Source organism: Manis javanica, chromosome 13 (genome assembly GCF_040802235.1).
Source record: "Manis javanica isolate MJ-LG chromosome 13, MJ_LKY, whole genome shotgun sequence".
Taxonomy (NCBI): Eukaryota; Metazoa; Chordata; class Mammalia; order Pholidota; family Manidae; genus Manis; species Manis javanica.
Window position 1 is genome coordinate 73,143,880 of NC_133168.1, and position 14,605 is coordinate 73,158,484.

General features: G+C 41.0%; 1 long non-coding RNA gene across 1 annotated transcript; it reads left to right on the top strand.

Annotated features, from left to right (window-relative positions):
- The first annotated feature begins 13 nt into the window (after window positions 1-13).
- LOC118973237 (uncharacterized) lies at window positions 14-10,378 on the top strand. The gene is made up of 4 exons (XR_005062470.2): window positions 14-286; window positions 1,573-1,701; window positions 1,802-1,902; window positions 9,082-10,378. It is a non-coding gene; the product is annotated as an uncharacterized lncRNA (long non-coding RNA).
- The last annotated feature ends 4,227 nt before the right edge of the window (window positions 10,379-14,605 follow it).

Sequence of the window (14,605 nt, forward strand, 5' to 3'; positions counted from 1 at the left end):
CTTGTGCGTGGTTTCAGGTCCAGGCCAAACCAGTTCTGCCGCATAGCTGGCTTTTGTACCTTTCCAGAGACTGATCTGAATCAGCTTGCCAGGGCTTTAAAATCCATTTCTTTCATTACCTAAAAGCCTCTTTCTTTTGAAAGCCTTTGAGTGAATCATAAATTAACATCTAAAAAGACTCAGCAGCAACAGAACCCGGGAAAGCTGGGGGCTTTTGCAACAACCCCACCATAATTGACCTTCCTAAGGACGTTGGACTGGGCAGCGGCTTCGCCGATAGAAAAGGGTGGGTCCTGAGAGGTGGTAACCAGGCGGGGCAGCGGTACCCCTGGCCTGAGCCCCACACTCCCGCCCCCGGCCCCTTCTCAAGACAGCTGATCCCAGAGCAACGCTCCCTCCTTTGTGCTTAATCCTTTCTCTGGCTAGGTTTTAAGCAGACATCAGCAAACGTTGAAGAAAAGAGTGAGGAAAGCCTATTTGAGTTACCTTCCCTTCTCCCAGGTTTTGATTGCTTCAGTTAGGTGTGCAGTATTTTGAATTTACATTTTCAATTCTTTTTTACTCTTGTTCTGTAAAATCTTTGGCTGTAGACTTTTCAATGAAAAAAGCAAAGATTGATTTTAGGATTTACATTCAAAGTATTTGGTCAATCAGGACTTAGTTTAGATTCCAGAACATTCCCATAAGGTTTTCCACCTTCTTGTTTTTGCCTTAGGTTTTTCTTTACCTCTTTGTCTCCTGAATCTTCCTAGCTCTGTGGAGAAGGGGCTACAAGGACTTTAGAAAGAAAGGTTCTTCTCTGGTCATTTAGCACTATTGGGACTTCTGATTATGGCGTTTCTTGCATAATTAACCCCTCAGGAAAAACCTGAGCATACCTCTACCCTAATAAATTCAGGTGACCCGGTGGGGTACGGAGGGGTGGTAAAAAAAAAAGTCCTGTTTCTCCTTCCCCTGGCTTTGTTATGCATCGTGGTCTGTAGAATGCTTGTGCCCAAACTGCAGCCTGCAGTTTAGAAGGGGGGCAGTTGTACCAGGAAGCTGCTAGCCTCGGTGGGGCTCTAGCAGGTGGGTGGCTGTCAATCTATGTGGGTGCATTTTGTCAAGGATGTCTGCCTTCTAAAGACTAACACACTTCAGCTCGAGGTTCTGGGAGATTAGATTTGTAAATGTGAAAGATGTTTCAAAGGCACAAATGCTGCTTACATGGCGCATTTATAGAAAAGGTCTTCAGTGGACACATGAAGTCTGAGAAGCAGCGCAGAGCGCCGGTTACTACAGTGAGTGACACGCTTCTTCCACACTGCCCAATAACAGGAACAACGCTGGGTATGGTCAGGCACAGTGCTCACTGTGTGTAGGCACTTGGGGGAGCTCCCTTGCTGGGTATACATCTGGTGGCCTGGGTACCCAGGGAGGGAGGCTGTTTCCATTTCAAGTCTTCCTTTAAATCCAGATACATTGGAAAACTCACTCCCTAACCTAGGACTGTGCTGTTCTGGTGAAAGTAATGAGATGGATATTGGATGGTTACCTGAAACCTTTTAACTGTATGCATTCTAATATTTTCAGGTGATGTGTGATACAACCTCTTACCTTCAGCTATGATGTAACACCTGTGTGGGCTGTGTGCCCACTGTGGAAGTGGTAGTGCTGGGCCCCTGCCCCTGTCAGCTGGAGGCTGGCCCTCTCCTTCCCATGGTGAGATGAACCCTTCTGGTCACTTCTGCTCCCAGGGTTGCCTTTTGCAAAGCCTGCTCCCTCCTGTTTTGGGAATTTTCACATTCTCCCTTCTTTTCAGTCATAGCTCCTTGAACTGCAGGAGAAAAGGTTGGCATTTTATAGATGTTGCCAGTCAGTGACAGTCCTGGCCTTCCGGGGAGAGAGCCGTCTATGTGGAGGGTAAGTGTGTGACAAAGATTCTTACCCTGACCACACTGTAGTCAGGCTTCTCTGAGCACTCTTTCAACTAGGCCTGGTCTTTGGGTATATCTGATCACCCTGGATATCTGACCAAATTCCTCATTCTCCCAGCCAGCAGGTGATTGGTGGCTGGTCTCCTGGGCCTGCCTTTAGCCAGACTCCTGTTAGGTCCGTTTAGCAGGCAGCCCCCCACCCCTGATGTTTCCTCTTAGTAATTTCCGACTGACCTACCCCCATTCTGCTCCTTGACTATAAATTCCCTTTTCCTTATTGTATCTGGAGTGGAACCCAGTCTCCACCCTACTGCAACCCCCTCCTGCCATGGTTCCCCTACCTATTGTCCCGACTAAAGCCTGCCTTAATATTTGAACAAGTATCAAGTGATTTTTTTCTTTAACACGTGGATGAATGAGTTGCATGTCAGGTGTGACTGGAAAGGTTGTGGTTGCTGATGTTCAGCCTCTCCTGTGCTTTGCCATCAAAGGACTTATATTTGTATGTGAGTGTTAGGATAAGCTATTCAAACATTATGTTTTGCCTTCTTCTTTGGGAAATTTGAAAGAATTCCTTCTCCTGCTCCTAGATAGGAATAAGTAAATGTTCCTTTTCCTAGTCCCAGAAAGGCAACCAAACACTTCTGTCCTAAGGCCTAGATCAAAGATTGCACACTCCGATTCTCACAGAATGGGAATGTAAGTTTGTGAAGTGGCCTTTGTGCAACAATAGGGAGTAGTGGAGACTGTGGCAAGGCAGGAAACACACGTCCCATCAAAAGCCATTAGTCAGCTCCAACCAGTTTTGACATGTGCGAATGTGGGCCTGCTATTGCCAGAGCACTTGATTTAGTGGAAGGTAAGAAGCTGGGTTTTTACATGAAAATTCTAGATGTTTTAAGTATTAGCTAGACACAAAAATATACAAACAGAGTGGGGACAAAAGAACTCAGAGTTTTACCTTCAGGCATCTGGTTTGTAGTATCTGGGTTAGAGTCTTGTTAGCCCTCTAGTTGGGGGAAGGTGGTTATGAGGCTGAAATTGCCCCTGTACTCCCCCGACAGCAGTGGAGGGAAGGAGGCTGTGGCTGGGACAGAGAGGAATGGTACAACCTGGACAGGGGTGGAGAGCTTGAGTTTAGGCCTTTGGGGTTTTCCATCAGGGGGCAGAACTGTGCCCTGCAGATCCACAATATCTTGCGTGACTCACCTGAGTTGTGGGCTCCTGGGCAGTAGCCAGCCCAACCCAGAAGCCTTGGCTTGGCTCTTCATGCCAGGAAGGAGTGTGCAACCCACCTTGCTGAGGACCCCGTGGGTCACAGGCCGGATCCCCACAGCCACAGGCCCTTACTCTGGTTCTCTGGATACTCAGGCCCGGGAGTTCCTGCGAGAACCCAGGGAGTGGAATTCCTAAAGCCCAGCTCAGGCCAGATTTTCTGCCAGATTGGTGGCTCAAAGCCAGGACGTATTTAACTGGTTTAGGAAATAGAGATATATGCTGGGTATCTCTGTATGCCAGCATGTGTGTGCTTAATATCTTTTATTTGGGACCCAGTTTGGAATCTCGAGAGCTATGAAGACATGGATGCCTGAGAGTTAGGGTTTCACCATGCAGATTTTCTCCTCTTAAACTACCTGTAGTTGTTATATATTCTAGGAACTGGGTTCCATGTCACTTTCTCCAGTGGCAGCAGAATTTAGGAAATGGTGCACGCGTTGGTTCTCTGTGCAAACACGTGCTGGCTTTCTCCCCTCTGCTCATTGAGCCACTGAGTTTTTGTTGCTGTCATTTATCTTAACTCTTCCTCTTCCCTTGACTGAGTCTTTTTTTTTTTAATGATTAATGTTATTTTATTCAGATATTTTGTCTTCTAATTTAGAGACTTATTTTGAGAATTAACTTTAAAAAATTCTTAAGTTTATTTTCATACAGTTATCTGTTTGAACATTTAGCCATGACTGAGTCTTTTCTCATGAACTTAGGATGTTTAAAGTGGAATTTAGAGAGGTTTTCACACCACCTTGTTATTTGGAATTTAGAACTTTGGAAGCCAAAGTTTTTTAAATAAGGATTTTATGCTTCTCAGCCTCCTCTGCACACTTGGAACCTTTCATGACAGAAATGAATTTGCTGTAACCTGTCAGTAGAAAATGCTAAACACCTTATCCTCAAAAAAGGCTGTTTATATGGAGAATAAATGAGGCCCGGAACACTGTGTCCATCTTGAGACAAAATGCACATTTCACATCAGGAGGCAGATCTTGCATTTTCAAAGGCTGCGTGGACGGTTCTTGGATGGTAATTCCAGCTGTTTGAATTTAGGGCCCTGGAAAGATTCTTTGGAAAGGAAGTCAAGGGTGTTGCCTCCTAATGGTCGGGTTTGTGCTCCTCAGATGAAGCAGTTAAATAAGGGCCAAGAAGGCCCTACTTTTCTTGAATTCTGAATGTCAAAGGTTACCTCTGTGTCTTATGTTTGTTACTGCACTTTGGTAATTGATCATACCAGGGATGTAATGGTATACTAAACTGTGCCCTCGGCCCTTCCATTTGGCCTTCCTTTCTTGATCACCCCATTGCGGTCTTGCTTTTTCAGCTCAATTTATAACTTATTGGACATAAAATATGGTCAGCGAGTTAAAGGAAAATTCCACTAATGGAGGAAAAACCATCTCCAATATGGAACGGTTGGCTATTAATTAAAGCTGGCACATGCCCTCAGAGTTCTTCCTTCCATAACGCCTATAACACATCCAGGCCAGCCTCGCACACCAAGTGCAATGGCTTTTCCAGGCATTCTCACTTGCTTTTGGGCACAGGCTGTTCCTTCCTTCTCAGTGTCCGTATTGAGTGTCCTCCCAATGAATCACTTTTCTCTCTTTTATGTGTATTTTTTATAGGGTGTTACCTCTTAGGAGTCTGAGCATCAGGGGGCTGCTGCACACAGAGGCCAGTGTGACCTCCAAGGCGACCCCTAGGACTCTAGGCCGGGACATGGCAGCCATGTGTCTCACCACGACGCCACCTGGGCCCTGACTGTGTGAATGGGGAAGGGAGGGAGGTGCAATATGATAGCAGGGAGTCCGAGAAGACAATCCCCTCATAAAGCACAGGTTTTCTGTCTTCAAATTCCTCTATCAGAAACTGATTCCTTTATCCCAGCTTTCTATCTTTGGAAGTTTTGTGGTTTTGATTATTTTTAACAATTTTTTTCTTTATTTGGAAGTGTTACATATTCATTGCAAAACTGTACTGTGAATAAGCCGCCACTGAAATAATTAATAAAGTACTACATACATATAATTACTATTTAAACCAAGGTAAATATATACATACATACATACATATATATATATATATACATATATATATAGAGAGAGAGAGAGAGGGAAAGAGTTTTATTTCATCTTTATAAAGTAGTATTGCACAATAGCCACATTTTCACAATTTTAACAAAATTTACCATGTAGTGAACACTTTTTCTTTTCAATAAATATCAATCTATATCATCATTTTATGGGCCTGTCAAAAGGTATTTAAACAATGAAGTTTTTTAGAGAGTTCCCAGTTTATGCTGGGGTGCACATCTTTTGTTTTTATGGCCTTATATAAGCTTTATAAAGTAGAGGCATATAAAGCTGATTTCTTTTAGAATAAGCTGAGTATTCTTGCAGAAGTGGACTACCGTAGGTCTGGGGACTGCTGATGGCCATTGGGGCTAAACCAGACCAAGGCCCCCTGCTCTGGAATTAGTACCTGGGCGTCCCCACCCCACCACTCACTGCCTGGGGGCCTGTTACGATGCTGTGTTCTGTCCCTCCGATTCCGTTAGGGCAATCCTGATGATAAGCACTGTTTCCTGTGTAGGAATGTTGGGTGGGACGAGTCTGGCTGGGATAAGGACCTCCCCACTTAGTGACTGCAGAGGGCGAGGAGGAGAACAGATCATTCTGGAGGACATGGTCCCTGTCTGCATGGGATTATTACCTGAGAAACAGCCAGAAAACAACAATGGAATTTAACAACACACACACAATTTTGGTTCCTGCAATAGGGACTCAATCCCAGAACATACGGGAGCCGCTGCCTGGGGCAGTGATGGTGTATATTGGGGCTGGGAGAACATCTTACCTCATGCAGAGTAAATATTTGACCCACATTTACCTGTTCCGTGAGAATTTCTTTGGGAATCCTTGGCCATATTTTAACTTAAATTAAAACAGTGCCAAGATTATAACTTGATGGATGCATTCAGCTCCACAGTGCCGACTTCTGCAGAAAGGGTAGTAACTGCAAACACTTGCAAGTCATTGGGGTTCTGACCCTTTGGGGCTCTGCAGGAGTAAAGCCATTTGGGTGATTACTCAGGGCGTTAGCCTGCCTGGTTCATATTGCTAAAGGAATTCTGCACTCTTAACTAACAATTGCATACAATTTCAGCAAAGTCAAGGGATCCAGAAAAACAGGAATAAACACAGCGTGTGTGTGTGTTACTTAGTAGGATGTATCAGGCTCCTCTCTAAGTGCTTTTTGCCTATTGACTTAATCCTCATAAAAACCCTCAGAGGAAGGTGCTGTTATTAACTTTATGCTGTAGTTCACATTATGCACCCAGAGGTCCGTGAGCACACGGCTCCTAATGGGCAGAGCTGGGCCTGCTGCCCAGGCAGCTGGTCTCACCGCTCCACTGTTTTACTTTGTGCACCCTTTTGCAGTCACTAATTCACCTAAGTAACACTAAAGCCTTGTGTTTTAAAAAACTTGCATCCACTTTGCACCACAAAAGTGATTGGGTTGTTCACGTAGTAATGGTTCTTCCTTCAGACTCAGAGAGAATCTTCTCATTCTGAATTGATTCATTTATTCAGTAAATAGTCAATGGGTATCTGTTATGTGTCAGGCAGTTCTAGACACTTGAAATACATTGTTTTCATATTAAATATATGGACAATATGTAGAAACTACTCAAAACAGCAAAGATACCTGCCCTTGTAGAGCTTAGGTCCTGGAGAATAATTTATCTGACAGCTGAAAGGTGGAAGCATAGAGAATCCCTCAAACCAGCCAGTAGTAGACCGCTGCATAAGAAACCAAGAGGCTTAGAGGGGCCCCACCCGGCAGTCCCCTGAGTAACTGCGATGGAGAACTTGCACTTCAGTCCCTCTGCCAACTCTCTGTAATTTTTGTTTGATTCTACAAGTCCTTGTTTCCTGTTTCTTCCTGACTCATTCCACCTCCTGCTCGTTCTTTCTTTCTTCTTTCTTCTTTCTTTCTTTCTTTCTTTCTTTCTTTCTTTCTTTTTTTCTTTCTTTCTTTCTTTTTTTCTTTCTTCTTTCTTTCTTTCTTTCTTTCTTTCTTTCTTTCTTTCTTTCTTTCTTTCTTTCTTTCTTTCTTTCTTCTTTCTTTCTTTCTTTCTTTCTTTCTTTCTTTCTTTCTTTCTTTCTTTCTTTCTTTCCTTCTTTTCTTTCTTTCTTTCTTTCCTTCCTTCCTTCCTTCCTTCTTTCCTTCCTTCCTTCCTTCCTTTCGTTCTCTCTTTCGTTCTCTTTCGTTCTTTCTCTCTCTCTCTCTCTCTTTCTTTCTTTCTTTCCTTCCTTCCTTCCTTCCTTCCTTCCTTCCTTCCTTTCGTTCTCTTTCGTTCTCTTTCGTTCTTTCTTTCGTTCTTTCTCTCTCTCTCTCTCCCTTCCTTCCTTCTTTTTTTCTTCTTTCCTTCCTTCCTTCCTTCCTTTCGTTCTCTCTTTCTTTCTCTTTTTTTTTCTTTCGTTCTTTCTCTCTCTCTTTCTCTCTCTTTCTTTCTTTCCTTCCTTCCTTCCTTCCTTCCTTCCTTCCTTCCTTCCTTCCTTCCTTCCTTCCTTCCTTCCTTCCTTTCGTTCTCTTTCGTTCTCTCTTTCGTTCTTTCTCTCTCTCTCTCTCTCTCCCTTCCTTCCTTCTTTCTTTCTTTCTTCTTTCCTTCCTTCCTTCCTTCCCTCCCTCCTTCCTTCCTTCCTTCTTACCTTCCTTCCTTCCATCTATCCATCCAGCGAATTTCTTCACTCACTCATTCAATAACCTTTGACTGAGTTCCTGCTTGCTGCCAGGTGTTGTACTGCATTCCAGAGACAGATAAGCAAGAGAGCCCATGACCCTCAGAAAGCGGGCAGTAGGACATCAGATGGCCACACCATGCATGTACAAAGCAGTGGTGAAAGTGTAATGACGAATGGTGATAAAAATGGAACAGTTGTTGAGAAACATGATTAAAAAGAATGTCCTTGCAGAATTGTTTCTCATTTTTCCAAGTCTCTTCCCTGTCACATTGTAGAATGTTAGAGCAGGAAGGGGATTTGCTAGGTCATCCAGTCCACCCCCTGGCTGTTTTACAGAAACTTGAAGATGGTATGAGATTGAGAACCTCTCCTGAGATGTTTCAGAGGTACAGTCTACCCAGGGAGAAGGCTGCTCTTGTCCAAATGGATGTTGACAATGGGTGGGCTCCGCCGTTATGTCTGACCAGCTGTTTCCAATCACTTTCATGTAGGAAAATGGTAGGAGCTCTGAAACATACACTTGGCCTTAAATTCTTTTTCAATTAAATTTGTAGTCCAAAGAAAGGAACAGGGGTAGAAGATGATAAGGGGTGCACTGAAGATCATTTGAAGCTCCTCCTCCCCCTCCCCATTTCCCCTTTGTTCTCTCTCCCCTTCCCCCAGGGCAGAGCATGGCAAGAAGGTCTGGGTAGTGAGAGTGCCCCTGACTTAGAGGCTCTGTTATTGTCCAGGGAAAGGAGAGCTTCCCTCAGCCTGCCCGCCAGACATCCCATAAGTAGATTAATCTTAAATCAGAGGTAAAAACAAATGGAGAGACTCCTCTTCTAATATTGCGGGAGTGGCTGGCTATGACTACTTGGGTAAGGATCAATGCTAAAAATAGCTCTAGAGTGTTAGAATTGCTCTTTTATTGTGGTAGACCATTAAACAGCTGTATCAACTTTCCCATTTGAATTATGAACTGATCCTGGGCTTATTATTTGGGGCCTGGTGGCTACTGCAAGATGGGCCGTACAAAATCAAGGAAGGGTGTTTTCATGTGAACTTTGCCAGCCATTTCTTGGTAAGAATCTCATAAAGCAAGAACTTATATTTTTGTGAGACACACACACTCTCTCTCTCTCTCTCTCGCTTTTTCCCTTAAGCATATAAAGACGTTTTAGAAAAAATAATAGCTCACCTTCACAGAGGAACAGAGAAATTTACACCTGAGCTTGGAGATCAGAGACAAGCACAGATGGCGCATCTCTTCCCGGGCAGCGCTCTTCTCCTGAGGGAACCTCCAGGCTGCTCGGTCCTGTTCTCGCTGGAGTGAGACCCTGTGGAATATCATGCCGACCTTGATGTCGGCTAAAAGTACCGGCCGTCTCCCACCCCGCGTCCGGGATACAGGTGTCCCCATGAGTTACAGGAAATAAGTTATCATTCCCATCTTGGCGGATTTATTTATCAGGAAGCAGAAGCTCACATCTCAGCTAAGGACAGGACCAGGAGGCCATGGTTCATCAGCTGGTGACCGGATAAATGAATGGAGGGGTAGCCATGTAATGGGGCCACCTCACCCAGAAAACAGCAGCTATGGCACATACAACATGGATGAATCCTGAAATAATTACACTGGGTAAAAGAAGCCAATGTAAGACAAAAAATATATACTGTGTGGCTCAATTTCTGTAAGATTTTAGACAATGCAGATATATCTACAGTGAACAAAAAAACAGACCAGTGGTTGCCTGGGGCTGGTGCACGTGGATTACAAAGGGGCAGGAGAAAAGTTTGGAAGGTGATAGACGTGTTCATTATTTTGATTATGGTGATGATCACGTGGGCATATACATATGTCTCAGCTCATATTGTACACCTTAATTACGTGCTGTTTATTGTTGTCAATTACACCTCAATAAAGCAGAAAAATATCTTCATGAGGGTAATCTGCAAAACTTTTTAAAGAGATAGGAAATGTCTATGAAAATCTTTTGTACTATATAGATAGATGCTTACTAGTTCTCTTAGAAAACCCATTAAAAAGGGTTTTGGAAATTAAAGATGAGTTTACACAATCTTCTTATGTAAAAAGACAGTGACCCAAATTTGCTAATGTTTTCTGACATGGAAATTGTTTCCAGAGATACAATTCTTTATGGTTATTTTTGAAAACAAAACAAAAAATGCATAATCTGATTCTTCATGGTTAAAGGAGATATTTTAACAGTGAGTATGTCAGTAATTGCTTTTTAAAAGAAACTTTAGAGCATTTTAAAAACAGATGTTTGTAACTTTTTCTATCATTATGTGATTTTGTTCTGAAAATGATGTGTGTAACTTTTTTAAATTTTCATATTTTCCTGCTTCTAACAGAAACAGAAATTTCTAACCTGCTTAAAATGTTCCAAATGAAATTTTTAGACTTTCAAACCATTTATTAAAATTATTAAAACAGAATATCCTTTGATTAGTTTGTTAGAATGACTGATGGGTGTCAGAGAGGATTTAAATTTACTACCTGAATTTCACCAAAAACTTTTGTGTAATTGGTGAATGGGATTGATAAATGAGTACTGTATTGAATCAACACAGTTAATGCTATCTTTCTTCAATTTGGCTCTACTCATCTTTGTAAGACACCTTTTTCAGCTAAAGGCACCATCAAATGTCAGTAAGGAAATAAAATGAACCTAAAATCAGACTTTCAAATTGCTCTATCATAAAGAATTAAATCAATATTTCAAAAAATTATGCAAAACTTTAAATCACATTGTCTTTCTAAAGTATCAGTATTATATATTATATGAATATTTTTAGTGAGGCTAAACCATTTTTTGGTAACATTAGCAAGTAAAATGAAACATTATTTTAGAAAACCCACCAACAGGGATGTGAGATTTAAAAAAAAATGTGGTGACCTCTACTTTAGGGATGTTTCCTAAGATGCTCTCATTCCTGACACTTTTGTCATCCTCCGGGTGCTACTCTCCTCCCACAGCTAATGACTAGTATTCATAGGAACTGGCCTGGCTTACTGCTCGAACCCGGTTTTGTTCTAAGGATAGTTACAGGGTTTCTAATACGTAACTTCAAGGTGCTTTCTTGGTTCTGTTGGAGCAGTTTTAGACCTAAAGAATCCCCAAAGCAACCAGTAATCACATGTTCATGTTGTGTTAAAACATGTGGTTATGGTATAGTTTAATCAAATGACCTTCAAAAACAGAGAAACACTCATGATGACTGTAAATTATTAATCAAGTCTATGTGGACTGGGAAGCACAGGTCCCAGAAGCAGCTGACCAAGCGAGTACCATTACAGGAAATAGTGCTCTAGCTGTCCTTGTGCCATAAAAAAAGCTATGAGTACCCTCTTCATAGGCTGATTCAAGAAAGCCAGAGTAACTGAGGGGATTAATTTGCATCAAGGAAGAACAAGAAGCCTAAAATTTATGAAAGGGAAAAGTCAGAGGAGAAACACTGTGATGTGCTTCAGGCTGTTTCTCAGCCTTGGCTGCACTTCAGGGAAACTAGAGAACTTGTACAATATCCTCTGGGGCGCCAGTATTGAAAAAAAATCCGTAGGGTATTTTACTGTGCAGCCATGGTAGGACCACTGTTTTAGAACCATAATAATCATTGCATCTGACGGACTTCTGATTCTGGTCATTATAGAGAAGCTTGCAGTAAACTTGTCCTTCTGCTGAGAACAACTATAAAAATGGACAATATATGAGTCAACTGTTTTGAGTCATTGACCAATAGGCTGTGTAGGACTGTGTGCAATCTGAGATATGGGAAACAGACAAAGACAAATGATGACTCTTGCTTTCAGCCTGCTGCTGTGCAAGCAGGTGGAACCCAAGCTGAGCAGTGACCTTATTGAGATGAGGAGACAGAGACTGGGGTTCTCGGCTGCTGAAGCAGCTGAAGTTTACAGAAGAAGAAAACAGAAAAGGAGGCTGTGCAGGGTACTGGGGACAGAAGTTTGTATGGGGATTCACTGTGTGAATCCTTAATCAAGGACTAGGCTGTGTTTGTCCAATGTTAAGATTTCAAAGGGCCTAAGAGATTGTCTGTTGTGGAGCTGAGAGCAGAATAGTAATACTAGAGCTGTGCCTTATGGGAGATGTTTGAATTCTGGTCTGAAATTCACTAAATACCTTGACCACTCAGGTGAGACCTAGAAAGTCTAGGCGTAGGGAATAAGGACTATGCCAAAGAGTAAGGGTGACACTTCAGTGCTAAGTTCAAAATGAAATTAGATTCCTCCCTAACAAGGAATAATATTAGCCTATCATGATCAAAAAGATACATGCCTATCAAAACAAAAACTCAACATCTTATAAAGGAAGATGACATAATCCAGACTCCCTATAACGTATCATTTACAATGTTCCCCATACAATAAAAAATTTATAGACATGTGAAGAAACAGAAAAATGTGATCCATGATTAAGAAAAAAATAGTCAATAAAAACAAATTGATATAGATGTTGACTTGAATGTTGACATTAGGTGTTTCAGACAAAGCTTTTGAGCAACTAATATAAAATATCCAAAGACTTAAAGGAAGATATGGTCCAAATGAGTGGTCATAAAAGGAATCTCAGCAGAGAAATGGGACTATAAAAAAAGAGCCAAGTGAAAATCTTAGAACTAAAAGTTACAATATGTAAAGTGAGAATTTAACTACTTGATGGAGAATACAGAAGAGGGGATTAGTAAATCTGAAAGTAGATCAATAGAAATGATCAAATCTAAAAAATAAAGAGAGAAAAGATTTAAGAAAATCAAGCAGACACTTAGTGACCTGTAGGGCAGTTTCAAGCAGTCTAAAATACAAGTAATTAGAATGCCAGTGGAAGAGGAGTGAAAATAGCAGGAAAATTATTAAAAGAAATGGCCCCAATGTTCCTAATTTGACGATAAAAATTTCTATAGATCCAGGAAGCTCAGGGAACCTGAAACAGGAATGAAATTGAACCATGAGGCCTATCATAATCAAACTGTTGAAAACCAGAGATAAAGAGAAAACTTTAAATCAGCCAGAGAAAAAAGAAGTATTACACATAGGGAAATAATGCAAATATGTGTTGATTTGTGAGAAACAACAGAGGCCAAAAGATAAGGGACTTAAATGAAAGAAAAAATTTGTTAACTCAGAATCCCATCTCCAGTAAAAACATTCTTGAAAAATGAAAGTCGGGAAAAAAAGGCATTTATTCAGATAAGTAAAAGATGAGAGGATTTATCACCAGCAGATCTACACTTTGAGAAATCCTACAGCATGTTCATCAGGCTGAAGGGAAAGATATCAGAAGGAAACTCAGATCTACTGGAACAAAAAGCTCTGGAAATAGCAAATATGTAGGTCAGGATAAAACACTTTTTTTCTTCCTTTAATCATTGAGAAACAACAGACTTTTGATCGCAGTGGTTAGCAAACTTTTCCTTCAAGGGCCATATAATAAATATTTTAGGCTTGTAGGTCACATAGTTTCAACTCTGCTATTGTAGCAATAAAGCAGCCATAGATAATATATAAACTTTATTTACAAAAGTGAGTGCTGGTTCATGGGCTATGCTCTGGTAACCTCTGGTAAAGCAAAAGTAGTAACATTGTATGGTGGGGTTTACATACACAGATGTCAAATATATATATGAAAATAATAGCTCAAGAACAGACATAGGGAATGGAATTTTACTTTTATAAGTTTCTAGATTTATGTGAGTTGGCAATATTAACTCTAAGTGGATTGTAATAAGTATACATATTGTAATCTCAGAATAACCACTAAGAGGTATACTTAAAAGGTAAGAAAGAAATTAAAATGGAATATTAAAAAGATACTTTATTAACCCAAAAGAAGGCTGGAAAGGAAGAACCAAGGTACAAAAAAACTAGACGGCACAACCAGAAACAACTAGGAAGATGATTAGGCTTAAATCCAGTCACATCAATAAATACATAGATGTACACTCATCAACACAATAAACTACATTAAATATAAAAGGATTAAAACCTACAGATAGATTGGATAAAAGGAAGACTCAGCTATATGCTGTACTTGAGACATACTTTAAACACAGAGACAGGTTGAAAGAAAAAGGATGGAAAAGTTATACTATGCTATCAGTAAGTGTAAGAAATCTGGTATTTTATTAATATCACACGAAGATGACTTCAAGGCAAAAAGTATTACCAAATAAAAAGTCAGAAATTTTATGATAATAAAGCATCAATTAATCAAAAGAGATCTAACAATCGTAAATGTATATATACCTAATGATAAACTTTCAAAATGCATGAAGCAAAACCTGACAGACTAAAGAGAGAGCTAGAACAATCCACAGTTATAATTGGAGATTTCTAACACTCCTTCCTTGGTAACTGATAAAATAGGTAAGCAACATGTTACAGAAGATTTGACCAACCCTATCAACCAACGTGACTGATACTTAAAGGATACAATATCCAATTGCTAGAGAATCACAATTGTCAACCTCAGTAGCTTCAGCAGCAACAGAGAAATAAAACAACTATGATCAATTCGAGTTTTTCTGCTAACAACTACTCAGGTAGTTGTTAAAGTCTCTGGGCTCCACCCCAGACCCACTAAGTCAGAATCACTTGGGGAGCTGTGTGACTAACAAGCAACCAGATAATGCTCAATATGGGGAAGT